This window comes from Phlebotomus papatasi, chromosome 3, assembly GCF_024763615.1.
Source record: "Phlebotomus papatasi isolate M1 chromosome 3, Ppap_2.1, whole genome shotgun sequence".
Taxonomy (NCBI): Eukaryota; Metazoa; Arthropoda; class Insecta; order Diptera; family Psychodidae; genus Phlebotomus; species Phlebotomus papatasi.
The window spans coordinates 16,520,606-16,531,265 of NC_077224.1; positions in this window are offsets into that span (position 1 = coordinate 16,520,606).

A 10,660-nucleotide genomic window follows, 5' to 3' on the forward strand; every position below is an offset into this window, starting at 1 on the left:
GGCAAAATAAAACAATTGCTATCTCTTTTTTACCATTCTCGCAGTTCAGAAAGTATTAATTTTAATGTTAATCTATGTGACATGATCATCACACTCGATAAGGCTTAGATTTAACCTCATGAGTGTTAGAACAAAACTCGAGCTTAATACCAAGAATCACCTGAGGATTGGTTGATTCGAGTATTAGATTTTAGTTGTGACAAGGCTTATTTCGTGTCCTGGTAATGCTCAACTTTCTCATGACCGTGTCACATATAAGATTTATATTAAGATCAATATTTTCTGAACTGCGAGAATGGCAAAAAAAGTTAGCAATTGTTTTATCTTGCCTCTCTCTCTTATTACCCCTCTGCGTGCAAAGGTGGCAGCAATAATATCGCTCGAAAACTGACCGAATTACAGTTGGCACGCATGAAAAATTTCTCGAATTGCCTGTGTCAAGATAGATGATTGGCCAGAAGGTTCCTAGCAATTTTTAATAAGCCTGAATTCATAAAAGTTCTATTGAAATTAGTCTTTTTTGATGAATTTTTCGAGAAAATTCTTGTTCTTTGCGTTCAAAAAACATTTCTTTTGGGGATAATTTTCCAAAAATATTTCCATCTACCAATTAACAGAGTTTTAATTTTTTTTAATAAAATCCTTTCCTTTTGGCTTCTGTCTTGACTGTTTGGTGGCGTTAGAACATGGCGACGACTGGGGGAAACAGTCGAGACAGGAACCAACGCAGAGAAAAGTCGAAAAAAGTACTTGAGAACAGTCATATACTAAAAGAAAAAATGTTGTGGAGAAAGATTTCTCCTTGAAAAGGAGAATTAAACAATTAAATTAAAGCCTGAGGTGGAATGATAACTTTTCGACACTATCGAATCGATAGTATCGATAAATCTATATCTGTTATATTAACTGGATGTCGACTTTTTACGCATTGATGGATCATTTATTGTAACATTCTTAAAAGAATGTGACTGTTAATAAATATCTGTATTAGTTAAATGAAGTGCAGTTGTCGTTTAAAGTTTTCAGAATCGACAGTCGATAGTATCGAAAACAAGTTATCATGTCACCCCTGTATAAACTAAATTTCGCAGTTTGTGCGAATAGTAAAATGGATGGATACCTTTCTTTGATTTCAAATACTAAATACTTTCCCCAGTTCTGCAATATTTTAACAAAGTTCTCAGTTTGCCCATTGGTTTAACTATCCAAAGTCCTATCGATGAGACCCAATCTTCAAAGGAAGGATCAATTGTTGAAGTCAGAAAAAATTGTGAATTGGTGATGCCTTTGAAGTATTTCTCCCTTACGATTCTTGCTATGTAAAGCATCAGGATATCCTTGCCCCTTTCCATGCCCAGCCGTGTAACATGCTCAAAACCATATCCGTTTCATGTAGCACACGTTACCTTTGGAGATCTCTCACTTCACCTGTGTATGCATTTGCTTGTCATTTTCCAACCCCCTCAATTTAGCATTACTTCCACCCCTGGAAAATGCCACATCCCTTCTGCCCTTTCTATCAACAAGGTATGTTTCTAAATTACTTCTCTTTTAATACACCTCTCTCACCCATTGAACGTAGATAAATCATTAGTCTTCACTGGAAATAGTGAGACAACCAGCCAGTGGAAAATTAATGAAAGGAATTTAACCCCAAACCACAACCCTTAAAATTTTCACAGTTAGCGTCTTCTTTTTTCCCATCTGGAAGGAGTTAAAATTTTCCAACCTTCCAATTTTGTTACTTTAAATTATTACCATTTCTCTACGAGTTTACGTCTCGAGGAATTTTCCTATACGTGTAATTAATCACTCTGCATACAACCCCTTTTGTTCCCAGTCACATTTTCTCTGGCCCATGCATATATACGTAGTACAAACAAGGAGGAGGGACATAAGAAACAAATGACCAACAACTTGATGTGAATTCACTCTCCGTTTACTTTCCCTCATTGCACTGACAAAGGATAATTATAACTCAAATGGAAGGCAAGGGGTGAGATTGAAGCATATATTAAAGCATTTTCAATATGCATGATGCATCCTGACAATGCATCATGGATGCAAGAATTGTGTATTTTAGTTTTGCCTGAAATAACAATCTAATTACCTTTTGCTTAACATCTTGTGCGCTATACCAAACAACACAATACCCTTGAAAGGGTTAGTACCCTTTTCACGTCCGTAAAATAACTATAATGTGAATAATGCGGAATGCAAAAGGTATCATAAATGTTAACAAGTGTTACGGTCGGTCGTTTTCTTGTAGATCGTTCAGTACAGCCGTTCAATTGTGCTCATTATGCATTTCCCTTTACTCGGTTCTTTATCTTAAAGCTTGAGAAATTAAAATTGAGAACAGTTGCCAGCGCCATTCGCGAGAGAAAATAGGGCCCTCACGCGGAAAAAAGATTGTTAGTGTTAGAAAATTTGTTTGAAAGTGATTGAACAGAATCTGTTCGCTTGGTACGTAATTGTATTTTCACAATTTTAATTTGTTTTCCTAATGTTTAAGTTCAAATAGGGTGAAAGGAACACCTATTGACACTTTAAGAAGTCGTGTCAGGACTTATTGACACCTCACTCTGTACCATTTGAAATACGAAATTTGAACATGTATCCTTATCAGAAAACATATACTAAGGAAAAAACGTCCTATTATTAACATTTTATTAGATATTTTAAATAAATTTCAAAATTTTGACAAAAGTGTGTCAATAGGGGTTCCCTATCGAAGAGGTGTTCCTTCGACCCTATCAATTTTATTAATGAATATCGCAGTGAGGCAACAACTAGATTACTCAACGGAACTTAAGGACTTACTATAAAAAAAGTAATATTAGGACGAAATTTACAGAAGAATTCTGTGCTAATCTAATGCTCTGCAATAGAAACCGCTTTGAGCTCCTATTTGAAGCCCTTGTTTCAATTTATTTGAAGATATTTTTTTATGTTGAATGGAAAATATAAAACAAGAAATAGAAAAACTGGGTCGCACTTAAAATTTCGAAAGCTAAAATCTCGAACGCCAATATCTTGAAATAGTAAAAGTATCATAGCTACTTCTAAGGATTGCACCCGCGCTTGCTGAAGGCAAAGTGATTTTTTTTTTTGGAAAATTTCGACCCATTCGAGATTTTGGCTTTCGGGATCGTTATCCTTTCGGAATTTTGGCATTCGACATTGTGGTACCTTCGGAATTGTGGCTCTCTCGAGATTTCCATTTTCGGGATTGTAGCATTCGGGATTGTGATCCTTTCGAAATTTAGGCTTTCGGGATTGTGGTCCTTTTCGGGATTTTGGCTTTCGGAATTGTGATCCATTTGGAATTTTAGTTTTCGGGACTGTGGTCTCTTCGGAATTTTGGCTTTCGAGATAGTGATCCTTTCGAAATTTTGGCATTCGACATTGTGGTACCTTCGGAATTGTGGCTCTCTCGAGATTTCCATTTTAGGGATTTTAGCATTCGGGATTGTGGTTTTTCGGAACCTTAATTTTCGGGATTTTGGCGATTTTGGCTTTCGGATTTGTAATCCTTTTGGAATTTTGGTTTTTGGAATTGTAGTCCTTTTTGGGATTTTGGCTTTCGGGATTGTGGTCTTTCGGAATCTTAATTTTCGGGATTTTAGCTTTCAGAATTGTGATCCTTTTGGAATTTTGGTTTTCGAGACTGTGGTCTCTTCGGAATTTTGGCTTTCGGGACTTTGGTCTCTCGGGAATTTTGTGTTTCGGGATTTCGGCCTTCGGAATTGTGGCTCTTTCGGAATTTTCTTTTTTGGAATTTTGCCGTAAGGGATTATGGCTTTTCAATATTTTAGCTTTCGGGACCTTCTTTTTCGGGATTTTGGCTTTCGGGATTGCGATCCTCTCGGGATTTTGGCTTCTAGGATTATGACCCTTTCGGGATTTCGGCTTTCGAGATTTTGCTATTTTTGTCCAATCAAAAATGGTTTTTCTAATGTTTAAGAACGGTTCTCAACGATCAGACATGGTAGATCGGATCGATAAAGACCACCCTTATGTTATAGAAGTAAAGAAAAGCTTACGAACCGCAGGCGGGTAAAGTCACGAAGGATAAAGTCACTCGCATCTACATTAATGGACGTTCCGGAAAGTTTTCGTGAGTTTCCATTAATAATTCTGAATGTCGGTTTTGTTTGTTTAGATCTGTTCTACTTAATTGGATTCATTATGCATTCCTCATTTCTCAGTTGTATTTAAAAAATTTGAGAACGAAAAATTGAGAACAGTTGCTAGCGCCACATGTGGGAAAAAAACAGCGCCCTCATGTGGAAGAAAATTTGGTAAAATGTAATTAACTCTAGCTAGATAAAAATGGGAATTTTTTAATCAGAAAATTAAGTTGATATGATTTTCAAGAAAGCCGACAATCAATTCCAACAACCCTATTAGGTGCAGAAGCATCTGGGAGGAATCTGTATGAGAAAATACCAGGGAAAACCATTCCTGCTGAAGGGTGCAAACTAAAGAAAGTAAATATTTATTTCCCCATGCTTTTTCACCTGATTACTGCAACTAAATGATCAAGTGAGTGTGCAATGTGGAAAACCAATTACAACATATTCTCAACTGTGCCAATATTTAATTCATGCAATAACAAAGTTAGAGATGAAGTCCTATACCCCAAGATTTTTGGTCGTATGAATTTGGGCTGAAAGGCGGAACGAAATAGCTAAAATATGGACAAAATTTTAGAATCCATAAAAGTTGTGAATTTGACCAAATTACGGATATTAAAATGGCTTTCAGTGGCCACCCCTAAGACATTCCATTCAGTGGAAAAGCTTAAGATGGTTTGGAATTGCAGAAATGGATTGAGAAAAAAATACTATTCAGTGGAGGATATTTTTGAAATGGCAAACAAACAAAACTTCCACTGAAGATACTTTGCCAAAAATAAACATATTTTCTTTTATTATTTCTCCCATCATCCAAAAAGTCTTTCTTTTTTTTCTGCCTAGAATGCCTCTCATGTAGAGCCACCCCATCGAAGTTCTCAGACATACCGACTAAGTCGAAATTTTGCTCTTAAACTTAAACCACCCCCTCGGTTTTCGATTCTTAGTTGCCTTTAGTTGCCTCTTTTAACAAGCCCCTACCTCGTGGTTTTGCCATTGCACAAGGGGGCGAAATGGGCAGCAGAAAAAAAAGAACTATCAAATAAACCAACTTTTTATAACATCCTGCAAGAATATTCAAGAATTCCCATAAATAGAAATGAAGACAGGGTTCCTCTCTCAATGGTGACCCACCAGCAGCGGTGGGTTGAAAAATATATAAAATTTTACAGCTGGCCCCATTTCAAAGTTCTTCGCAAAATGCCATCATCCAACGGCCGCCCCTCAGGGGTAGTTCGTAACAAACATCGAAAATCAACCCCCCGTAGATTCTGCACATGAAATAAATATATTTAAATATACAATCAAATGAAACACTTCCTCCCTTTTATCAAACCATCTTCTTCTCTCCCGCAGAATAGGGGAGACCAAACAGGAACAACCCTTAGCAAATCTCTACCCCAAAAGATTCCAACATTTGAATATTCCTTCAACTTCTTTTTTCTTCGCCCCATCCAGGCCTTTTTGCATGGGATGAAAAAACGCATTTAGGGATAAATCATTATATCACATTTCCGGAATGTTCACTATATATACACCGAGAAAAATTTGGATGGTATTTTCTACAAATCGTGTCTTTAAATTCTACTGCCTCAAAAGATAGTAGAAAATACCATCCTCCATAGATACTTTCCTTTAGAATCTACCATCTTGACATTTTAAAATTTACTATCCTATGGATAGTAAATTCTAACAGCCGGATGGTAAAATCTACTATCCTCCTTTAGATTTTACATTGACCTCTCTTAGATTCTAATATCCGGGAAGTAAATTTTACTGGCCGCATATTTGATGTAAAAATTTAACTGGAAGACAGTAAATTTTAACGGAGGATAGTAATTTGGATTGAAATTACTATCCAAGCCAATAAAATTTGCCATCCTACTGTTAGAATGTCATTTTGGAATATCGTGGGTGCCGATGCAACGGTTCCCGATATGCTTTGAATACATTATAGCAATTCGTGGCGCAGCTGGAAGATGCTGGACTGTCATCACAAAGGTCGCGTGTTCAAATCTCGGCTGAGTCGTCAATGTTGGTCAAAGATTTTCACGCATCAAAATGGCTTGAAATACAGAGAATGTCGTCCAGGAAGGGCCCCAAGTCCTCAAACAATGGCCAAAAATCAATGAAAATAAGGAAAAATAAATTTTTCCGACATTTTTCATTCTAATATCCGGCTAGTAAAATTTACTATCCTGCCAGTAAAATTTACCATCCGGATAGTAAAATCTAATATCCGGGGATATTAGAATTTACCATCCGGCTATTAGAATTTACTATCCATGCAATAGATTCTACAATTTTTGACAGTCCAATTTAATATCGCGTTTGCTGGGTGACTTTTTTACTATCCGGCCATTAGAATTTTGTATGGAGGATGGTAAATTTTACCATCCACATTTTTCTCGGTGTAGTCTCAAGTCTTGAATTTTTGGTGCACACACCATGTGAAAATAATGTGGAAAAGATTGTGTCGCTTCCAAAGCAATAACACTTTAAACTTGGGCGATTATTGTTTCAGCGCTCTCTCACCATAATCCTCCCTTTGAAAATGGGGAATATTTCTTGCCAGCAAAATTCCCAAAAACATCATGCATAAACTCTTTCTAATACCCAGTTGAAATTGATATTAAAAATGAATTTTTGCAATTTTCTCTTTAGTTTGTGCCATAATGCATTATCATGACTAACTTATGAGATAGTGCTACAACTCGAAGCGGTATCTACAATTGCATAACTTAAAGCTACAATTTCGCTGAGAGAAAATCGAAATTTTGTATTAAATTCATTCAATCATTTTCAAGACCGCTTCCCTATCGGGAACGCGGGGCTACTCAGGGAGCAGCGCCGCACGAGTCCACACTTGTCGATCCTCCGCCATTTTCAATTTAATTTTCGTAAAACATTTGTTTTAAATTTGGGTAGGGGAAAGTGGGTCACGACCGAATACGGGGTTGCACTGTACACTGCAATTTTTTAATCAGACTTCAGGAGACAAGACCAATAGAATTTTATAGGCACTATAGGGGTGTTTGTTCACTAAAGAAATGGTAGAGATACTCTAAGGAGTTGGGAATAAAAATTATTGTTCGGTGCTATTCCTTGTTCGGTATGAAAATTGTATGAAAATTTTACTGCTTTTAAAATTCTAAATTGAGTTGGTGCTCTAGTTTAATTTTTTTACTGATCGAATTTGGCTTTTTACTGCTCATTTATACAGCGTACAAAAAATCACAAAATCGCTTTTATATCAAATCGCTTAAAATCGGTTGTAAACTATTTTTAACTGATACTTGCTTCTTATTTTCACAATTTTTTACCGTATTTCTGTAATTATAAATTAGCGAAGATTTTAACAGCTACATTAAATATACGACAGACAGATGAAATTAAAAAAACTATTATCGTAATAAATTTGATTTTTGTTAAGTTACCGATGCTACCTTGAGTAACCATTACGAGCTTGTTAGAGGGTTAACCTGATGATCTGAAATTAACACTGAGATAAATCCGAAAAAGTTAAAATAATATTCCGGAAATGTTTATTTTACCCTGCAGTATTGATCGGTAATCGATGTAAATATTATGCTTTTTAGGTGTATTAGGGGTAAAAGTTACCCTTTTTCATGTTAATTTTACCATTAAAAAGGTGTAAAATTAACATTAAAAAATGTTGATATATTTTCACACCTAAAAAGTGTTAAAATTATGACGAAAAAAAGTTAATCGCACCCTCTTTTATTTCTCAGTGAATTTAAAAATGACCCCTATAAAAATTCCGAGCTTACATGTATTCACTATGTAGAAAAGGCCATCTGAATAACGAAGCGAACACCTGGCATTGTGTATCTCTATCTTTATTATCTGAATAAGAAAGCGGGCACTGTATTTCGTTCAGAGAGACTACAAAATTTGTACTTTTGAGCACACACCTATGACCGCAAAACGTTTTGATATTGAATTTTTTTAAAGTCAAAGTCGAACCACTTAGAGGGACCTATTTCTTAATAGATTTTCTTAAATTTGGATTTTTATTACGAAACCAAAATGTTATCTATTTGCCTGATATGATATGACTAAAAGTGGAAGTAACCGCCACTTAATAAATTGAGTGGATTCCGAAGATTTCAAAATTAGCACTTTTTCTCTATTTTTCTAAATACTTAAAATATTTATGTATTTTAATTCAAGTTGTTAAGCGAATAAAAGTATAAACACTTAATCGACTTTTTGTTCAACTTGTCACTGTTCTGGAGCTTAAACGGTAAGACATATCGACTTCCAGTCTTCGATGACCCCCAATAAAAGGACAGAATCTCGACGTTCTTTTTCCTCTCCCCACCCGCCCTATATCCCCTCCAAAACCATGTTTTTTCAGTTTTTCTCAAAATTGGCCCAAGCTTTTTCAATGATTTTCGGATATGTTTTAGAGGTAGTCCAGGTGAACATACTTATGACCGGAAAATACACCATTTTGAATTATTGAAGATCAATGGTCAACCACTTTGGTGGGCTCATTTTTCAACCGATTTGGTTAAATTTTGATTTTTTGGAAAGGTATTGAAATTTCGAACCCGACTGCATTGATCTTCATCGGTAATGAACCGGTTAAGTACCGATTTTTGAATAATTTTACATTCCCTATAATAAAAATCTCCCTAAAAAATGTTTTTTCGGTTTTTTATAACTATTGATATTTGTTGGTAATTTAGATAATTTGTGGCTGACAAGAAATGTCAACCGGTCCAGCGGTTCAGAATGCTTGAACTAACGAGATATTTTTTTCATAATTTCTTAAGGGCTTTCTCATTGTCTATAAACAAGATTAAATCAGCAATAACCCTATGTGTATACAAAAAATATACTAACGGAGAGGACTTTCTCTTGAGTTCGAGCATTTCGCAAAGCTGGGACGCTTTGCCATCTCTTTTTTAAAGTTTTCATTTAAGATTTTTAAAAACTTAAGTTGTTTTGATCTGATTTTAGAAAACTTTTTTTTTTTTGAAACAATAAACTTTGCTGTATACACGATTACTCATATGTAGTAGATTCAGCAGTTGAAAAAACAAATGTTTCCTGTTCGGGTATGAGTTAAACTTCGTACTAAATCCGTACATTAAAAAATCGGATATTGATGCACCTATTACTGTTTTCCGATGTAAAATGTCATCTCGACTGAAGTATATGTTTAAATGTTTTCGATTTAAGAATATATTTCAGTCAAGATGATTGTGGTTTGCATGGTTTTGCATTTACGAACAATTTTACAGAATTTTTTTTTTCTGTCTAGTAAACTAGTACGAACCCAAAAACACTACGAAAGTATAACTTACAGAGAGATGTTTTACCAAATCTTTTTCTAAAATTTAATGTAATATGCCTAGCTGCAAATGGTTTGTGAAATTAACATCCCAAAGAACAATTTCTGACCAATTAATCTGACTAAATATCGTTAATCGTCGATCTGCCTAAGTCTTTCTAGTTTGAGAAAGAAAATATGTATTCTTCAATTCTTCCGGTGTTCGTTAGAATTTATTTTCTTTTTCCAAAATAAAAAGATTCAGCTTTTTCTCTAGAGCTATCGACCCTTTGTGTGGGCCTTCTTCAGTGGGTCAATTTAGAAACATATTAAATTTTGAAAAACGTTGAAAAGTTTGTAAATTGACCCATTGATGAAGACCCACACCAAGGGTCGAAAGCTCTGGAGAAAAAGCTGAATCTTTTTCTTTTGGAAAAAGAAATTCTGACAGACACCAGAAGAATTGAAGAGAACTGAATATCCGTCAGATCCCAGAAGAAGGAAAAGGGACAGATAATCCTAACCGGCCTATGTAGGTGAGATTCTTAACGTGAGCTAACTCGGAGTGCATGTAAATTCGATTTGGAGCTGAAGTTGGGAGACGCCATTCAGTTATCTTGAATCAAATTCGTGAAATTATACAAATTTTGTATTTAAACCAAAATATCAAGGATTTGGATGAACTGACAGAAAAGTGTTATATGGGTGAAATGTAGACCAGAATGTTCTCTATAATTTTGCCGTAGAACTTGAACTCATCGATTACTCAGAAGCCAAGATAAGCGAGGTTTTTTGTTTCTTAACTCGTTTTTTCATCCAGAGTGCCCCAAGTAGTCATTTGTTGAACTTCAACTATATCAAAGAACTGTTGTCTTTTGTGGGACTTTCCATTTAAACCCCTATTTTAAGTGTCTTGGTGGAGTAGAGGCAGTCAAATTGGCATCTGAGTGATTTCAAAGCGTTATTATTGGAAAAATCAATTTTTTCACACTTAAACGGCAAAATCGGAGTGATAGCGTAATCTGAGTGGAAAATGATGTATGGAAGAAATGTAGAGACAAATGTGCTCTACAATTATGTCGAAGTAATCATCAAAATCGGTTCAGCGACAGTCGAGATAATTGAGGTTATGTGATATTGAAATTGGTTTTTCGACTGTGGCGCCCCTGGTGTTGGTCCCACGAAGTTCAAATATTCTAGAAAGTTGTAGCATTTGGTG